Genomic DNA, 7,785 nt, shown 5'->3' with positions numbered 1-7,785 from the left:
GACCTGAAGCTTGGGGAAAGTTTGTTTCTCCGACCTAGGCGGATCGAGCACTCTTGAAACACTCAAATGTGCAGCTGTCAGCGTTGTGCAGTCACACAGGCACACATGCAGTTCAGTGTATAACCCCGAAACTGGATCAGACACTCTGAATTTCTTCTCATAGTGATAGAGGTGTCCTGTCATAACACAAAGTGCCAACCTCCTTAGTGCATACTGGCACAATACAGCTGCTGAGACCAGTGTTCAGTCTGTGAGATTTGATCTCTTTTGTCATACTGAAGAAGAGCCACTCTACATGTGTGTGAACAGGAAAATCTCAAAGTTGTAATGGAGAGGATACAGGAAAAATCATCAAGCACTAACAATATGAATCAGACTGAATGTGGACTCGGTCATGAACTGCGTTTTACTTTTAACATCCAACAGAGGATCAAACTTCAATTTATAATAATTAAATCATTAACATCCCTCTCCTTAGTTTCCCTCCTGTATTAACAGTGTTTTCAGTACACAAAAATAAGCCTGCTTCTGGACTAGTGAAAAATTCATCATTCAGATGTACCACAGAAGACCATGCACTATCATCTTAGTTCCACTGTGTGATTTTGGCATGGAGCTTTCAAATTCCATCTCCAAGGTAAGTAAATATAGCAAATGGCGTTACAATCTAGACTGTAAGGCAGTGACAAGTGTATCATCACCAAATCAATAGAATCATAATCTGAGTTAACAAGCCATTTTTTGCATTTTAACCTATAACAGATGTGATTATAATAAAACCTCGAGTGTCCACTCCCGACTTCTTGTGCACCCCCAGCCCACTCATTGCAGGGGCAGAGGGAGAAATGGAAAAGGCCCTAATGCTGTGCAAGCCCTGCTCAGCAATACCTAAAACATCCCTGTGTTGTCAACACTTTTTTGGTCACAAATCCAAAAATATCACCATACAGACTGTTGGTTAACTCCATTCCAGTCAAAACCAGTACATTTTGGAAAACAAAACCCCTTGTAAATTAGTTTGATGAACGCTAGACTAAAAAATAGTAATAATAATAATAATAATAATAATAATAACAACAACAACAATAATAATGGTACCTCAAGGAATACAACTCTTCAATTTCATCTGCACCACGGAGAATGTTTCCACGTGTCCTTGCTTAATGTGCAGCGTTTGATCTCTACTAGTGTATCATCTGATCCCACTGACCTATCCCAGTATAATTACAGTGTGTAGAGCCAGTTTAAATGCAGCCAAGAAGAATCTGACTTCACTAAGGTCTGATTGAAGGCAGCAGTAGTCAGGAGAAAGAAATTATTTTATCTGAATGCAAGTCACTTTTTGAAGATGTGTCACACAGGAAATGTAGAAAAGCTTTTGCAGATGACCTATTGTAGTACTGAAAACTTTGGAAAATGAAGGAAACACACTTTGTAATTCATTCGTAGCTAATAATTGTTCAGTCAGGTTATCAGGCTTAAACTAGTGTGTGAAGAGGATATAACTATTCCTATTGCTATTACTCTTACTATTATTCAGGGTAAATACATTTAAGCAGTCCCTAAAATGCTACTTTCCAGTCCTTGTAGTTAAAGTAATACCATTATAATTTTAACTTTCTCATTATAATCCTACTGCCATTGGGGAGACACCAGTTTCCTCTAATATTTTCTCATCATAGCTACTTAAGTATCATTACTAACTACATAGTTTCTCTGTTACTGGGAGGAGAGCTATTTAAATACTCCGGGGCTACACAGAGGATATTATGACTGTTGTGATAGCCCTTTACACTAAATTACACAATGGCATGTTCATTCTTAAAATTAGTGAAATTAAAATTAATCATATAGTAGACGCAAGCAGAAGTAGAAATCTGCATAACTAGAACTGGAAGAAAAAGGTGCAGAAGCCCAGATTACTAGGTCTTATGCAGTAAATTCTTCATTACTTGGAGTCTGAAATTTTAGATGAGATATCATTCGAAAAGATGTGCTAAAGTTTGAGAGCAAATTTTTAAACTATATTATAAATAAATATGAGAATGAAATATTTCAGTGACATTTTAAAATAACGTGCTATTCACTATCTTCAGCATAAGTAAGTTTTCAGACAAGTAAATGTCATCACCAATCCATGTCTTTGTACCAATTGTGTATTAACACTAAACACATTAACAGTTCATGAGCTAGAGCCAGACTACTGTAACAACAAACCCCCTCCAGCTCTATTACATAAGTTTAGCTTACTGCAAAGTTGGTTTTTGTTTGTTTGTTTGTTTTCGTTTGGTGGTGGTTTTTTTTTTTTTTTGGGGGGTGGGAATCCAAATATTAAGGGCAGGGTTGTTGGGATTTTGGAGTTTTTGCTTGTTGTTTGGGCTTTTTGTGTGTGTCAATCAAGTGATGCTATGTTGCCTGATAGCTGTTGCAGTAAATGGTTGGAAAATCTCTTTATATACTCTATTCATATTGATTAAAAGTTTTACACAGTGGATAGGAACAGGCAGTGCAAGTAAATGGTGAAGGTAATGATCCATGTCACTGGTCTGTGCCATTTCAGCTGTGGTACCTGCTGCTTACTCAGTGTTTACAAAGTGATGAGAAAATATCTCAAAGGAACAAAGGAAACAAAATAGAAATACCAGGGGACTGTACGGTGCACCTGCTGAGTTTCTTATACAGCCATTTCTGAAGGAGAAACTGAAGGTAAAAGACTGTTCACATGAAGAAGAACCTGTGCGTTGCAGGAGGCTGATGACAGCAAACTGCTGACATGCTTTTGGACAAGACTGGGAGGCAATGAAGGGGAAATCAAGGATGACAGTTTGAGAAAGAGGGAGAGCTGTCTTTCTTATTTTCACTGTCCATCACTAACTGCCAAATGCTGTGACTTTGTTCAGATCAGCAGTGTTTGAGGGAAACTTCCATCAGTATAATTAGTTTTGTGATTAGTTAGCTCTCAGCCTCAGAAGTTACCTTCTCTCAGCCAGAGCCAGTGTCAAAGTAGGATGTTAGCAACTGCTTCACTCTCAGGAATGAAGCTTTGGATTTTCTAGGAATTACTTATCTTGTCTAGATTCTCCTGCCTAACAATATTTTTGACAATTTGACTCAAGAAGCCCAAATGAAGGACAGAAACAGAGCTTACCAAGTAGGCAATAGTTTGTAGGAAGTGTATCTATACCAGGAGACATCAGGTCTTAACACCTGGAGTGAGGGTGGAGTGGGATGAGGTTCTGGGAATTTTGAAGAATAATTTCTCTGTTAAAAAGACAAATTCTATATTTACAGAATAAAAGGCACAAACTACGTTTGTAATAGCTGAGAAAAAGTAGAGAAATGCAGTGTTATTCATATTTTAAAGATTTCAGTACAACCTAATTTTCTAGAATAAAGGCCATTTATTTGAGTCATGGTCTTACAAATCTTATCAGTCAAATATTGTGTTTTACAAGGTAGTATAGTCTTAAAAGCCTACAATAGGTATAGAAATGGGAGCACACAGACTGATAACTGTAAATGAGAGAAAATCAATAGGTTTTCATAGTCTGAAATCTGAGCACTATAGTAAATTAGGACTGCAGATAACAAGAAAATGTAAGGAAAGTTTGTTCTTATCTAGGCTGGTACAGATCAGTACAGCCAAATGAAAGAAAAAAAAAAAAATCAGGGAAATTTTCAAGGCTTTTCTGCTTGACCTGATAGCTGAACGCAACTGATTCCTCATAGCCTCAATCAATACTGACTTATACTGTTTAAAACACATGGGTGAGAGTGTCAAAGGGAAGAGCCCATTCATCCATGTGGTTATGCTTGCATAGGAAGGTTTGTGTCTCTTTCCCTCCATGACCTCATGGTTCATTGGCTGATCTTTATTCTCTGAACCTCCCAGGAAAGGATCATTTCTGCTCCCTTCTTGCAGCTGCGGTGCATGTGTATTGCAGCCCTCAGCAAATGCTTTTCTCCTATACTCTCTTTCAGACAACTTATCTCCTCCTTGTCTTTATGCCTTTCTGTTTGGGGTTGTTTTTCCATTGCTTAGCTACTCCTTTTTCTTGCCCAGGCTTCCTCTTCTTGACATATCAAAGTGTCCTGCTCTACTTCACAGTCCTTGTTGAAGAAGAGTTGCATATGGCAATAAACTTTCAGCCTTCCCTGCTCCTCTGCAAGCTCTGTCTAGTGCCATCCTTTTCACAGTGATGGGCTGGGCTTCGCTCCCAGCTTCCCTTGTCAAGCAGCCTCGTGGAGGAAGGAATGAAAGCCTTGAGCTTCTGTTTACTAAACAAGACAGACTTTTTGAAGGCAAAGCCAAATTCTTGTATTTGCTATGGGTCAATGGAGAGAGGAATAGACCATCACAACCCCACTGAGGAATATACCTGGTGTACAGGTTGACTTTCCCAGCTGCCTCTCCTAAAGAGCAGAAGGATGGAGCCCAGAAGACTGAAATACTGTGCATGTTAAACGTGAAAAAGCAGCAGTTTTTAAATGCCTCCTGTTAGAGCTGGTAATAAATTAACTCTTGCTTTTACCACTTGGCAGAGAATTGAGAATAAAATTCTGCAGATGAATTAGGACTTTGTTTAACTTCCAGCAGAAAAATAGGGAGTTCTAGAGGAGTTGATGAACTGCATTCAATTTTATGATGCAGAAAAACAAACTGTTAACTTACAGAAATAATACCATTGCGCTGTCGTGACTTGTTCTCCACTTGTCTTCAGGCGCTGTGTGTTTATATTGGGAGAGCGTGCTGACTCTAGTGCCAGTGTCTGCATTTCCTTTATTTGCTTTTGACATTTCATGTGTTTGTACTGTAGTGCCTGACAAGTTATATCACAAAGTAATTGGATCAAAAGCTGATTAACAAAAAATGAAGAAAAATGAGGGTCAGCAGTGTGGGAGGTATAGCAACGATAGGCCAAACTCACCAAGGTATGCAGAAAACCCAAGCAAGAAAGGAATGTGGTGAACTAGTAAGAGATTGTATTGCTGGTCTGCTGCAGCCTTGGTGGGGTCTCAGCTGGCACTGGCAAAACAGAACTTTTTCTTGTGCCAGTGCAAACAAAGATGTCACACGACTGTCCTTGCTTCTAGTGTCTTCTAGTGTCTGGGGGTGGCTGGAGTCCACTGACTGTGGCTGCAGGCCAGCTCCAGACGGGGATTGTGTAGCTGTGTTAGCTTGATCCCGTGTCTGCCTGTCTGCAGAGTTTGTTTGCTTGAGCACAACGCTTCACCAACACTTTGCTCATCGGGCACCTCCAGGCTGACTCGCATCCGGAGAGATCTCTGAGCACAGGAAAAACAAGTGTTCTTGATGCTGCTGCAGCTACACAGGGCTGTTTGGTGTGCCTCACACCAGTGCAGCCTGTTTGTACTGGGCTTGTCTGAGGAGTGATCTGGATGAAAACCTGGGGGGCAAGTTCATTCCTATTGTTGCCTAGAGAGAGACAGTGCTGCTTTACCTTTGTGCTCTAAATGACAAAGCAAAAGGGCAGTAAATGCTGTGGCACCTGAAAGTGCAAAGAAGTGAAAGTATTTAAAGATGCACTGTGATAAGAAGGATGAATGAGCCTTCTGTAATCTATGAGAGGTATCACTACAAGAAGTAGTTTTAGTTTCCTCTGACTGTATACCCTAACCTCTTTTCCTCCTCTCATTCTGTTTTCCCAGTGGCATGGTGTGAACAGGAAGTTTTTCTTTCAACTGCACAGAATACTTCTATCAGACTGTTAATAACCTGGGAGTAATAACACAGAAACAGTTGTCAGGCATTTTCTATGCTACTTCCACATCTATGAAATGAAGCGTAACAGAGCCACATTTTCTTCTTTATTTTGTGAGCTAAAGAATTAACAAAGGAATGAAAAATATTTCCCTTTTTTCAAAAGAAAAGCTGAAATAAAAGAGGTGATGAGAACTTCACTTCATTTGCTTTCCTTCCTTAGCCAAGAATTCAAGTTTATTAAGGTATTTAAAAAAACAAATGCAAGAAGGTTCTGCAGCAGTGTGCTGTAAACATTTTCCACATGAGTCTCCTTCACTTTATTGGGGTAGCCGTGGTTTGCATTGTATTATTTGGCATCGCAAAATATGAAATGTTCCTCCACTTCCGCAGTTTTAACCTTCTCAGCCACTGTCATTCATTTCATGCTGAAGGACAAGATTTCAGATTGAAGAATAAACTCTGTCTTTGCAAGTCTTCTGCCAGTCCACTGCTCAGCTGTGCGAGTTCCTTTTGTCAATGAAACCTAGACCCAAATATTCAGTTCTTAGCAGTGGCCTTTCCCTTAAGATCCAAGTCTTGCTGACACCCTTTCCAATGTATACTTGAAACACATTGCAATCTGCAATCACTTCTCATTGCCTCACTAACAAGCATATGACTCTCAGGCTAATGAACTTAACTGCCAATTAACACAGGCTATCCTGATGCACAGCCTTCTCCAGAAACCTAACAAGGTGCTTTATAAAACTAATCAGAGACATTTCCCCTCCTACTTTCACTGGACAGCTATTCCAGCATACTAAGTTAGAAACCGTTTTCTAGGTTGCAATTTTTATCCATCTCTGCTTTTGCAAACACTCCCTTGATTTAAACAAGTGCCTCTCCTACCTCTTTTGGTATTATCACACATGTATTTCTGCATCAGAGGCCAATGGAGTAACACTTCAGAGTCATTGGAATTTACATGCCTAAAGGCAAACCTGAAATCGTGAAGAGAATGTCCAGCAGCATTGGCACTGAATGTATTTGTTGCAGCACTAGGAGTAGCCATACTGAAACAGACTTTAAATACTTGATGCCAGGTAAGTAATAGCACTTTACCAAGCACAAACCATGGAGAAGTGATTCTCTGAGATACATGTCCTATTGTATCAAGATTCCTATGGAATGGAGTATTCCTGTGGAATGGAAGATAGGCTACAACTCTCTTAATGCCTTTTACAAGGACGGAACTAAAGGCAGCAAAACCAATGTTTAGTTTTAGAGATTAGAGGATTTTAGCAATAAACAGCTTTTCTGTTTTACTTACATATATAACACTTGTAATTGGTTTTCACATGAGCTGTGTAAATAGCATAACAGCATGTGAAAAAAGAGAAAAGATGTTTTCATAATGCTCAGCATGTCAGGGCAGATAGGTGCAGATTTAGATTATTTTTGCTGTATCTTATTCAGTTTAAACATGTTTGTTATAGTGTAGCATTAGACAAATCTGCATGGTATGAATGGCTGAATGAAATCTAGTGGCCCAGAATATTAGAAATCAGAGTTTCTATATGATGTGTGACTTGAGTGTTTTTGTACCACACATCACAAACATGTATTTAGTCCTACCAGGCTTCAAACAAATTATTTCTATGAACTTGGGACAAAGGCCACTTCGCTATCTGACTCTACTGTATTTATCCACATCTTTACTTGTAAGGTGCTGTTGTTACAAAAGCAGTCCAAGTTCAAGCAGCCTACAGTTCCATGCCAGTATACAACCTAGGGGTCCTTCTAGGAAAGTCCCCACGTTTGATTTGTCTTTCTGCTGGTACTAGAGAAGCATACAATGTATATGGCTGCAGATACAGCAAAAGTATCTCCTACAATATACCCCAAATGACAGTTAGAGGCCATAGTTAGGACTGGGTTTAAATCCATCAGTACAGATGTAGAGCTAAATTTAAAGTATTATGTCACTGTATTTAGAAAAAAACATTTTGAAAAATAAAAGATGCTTTTTTTTTTCTTTACATGAAAGGTAGATACATTTTAAAATATTCCTTGCTTATTAC

The sequence above is a fragment of the Patagioenas fasciata genome, chromosome 1 (assembly GCF_037038585.1).
Source record: "Patagioenas fasciata isolate bPatFas1 chromosome 1, bPatFas1.hap1, whole genome shotgun sequence".
In the NCBI taxonomy this organism is placed as follows: domain Eukaryota; kingdom Metazoa; phylum Chordata; class Aves; order Columbiformes; family Columbidae; genus Patagioenas; species Patagioenas fasciata.
The sequence above is the reverse complement of the archived record's forward strand: the minus strand, read 5'-3'. Positions refer to the sequence as shown.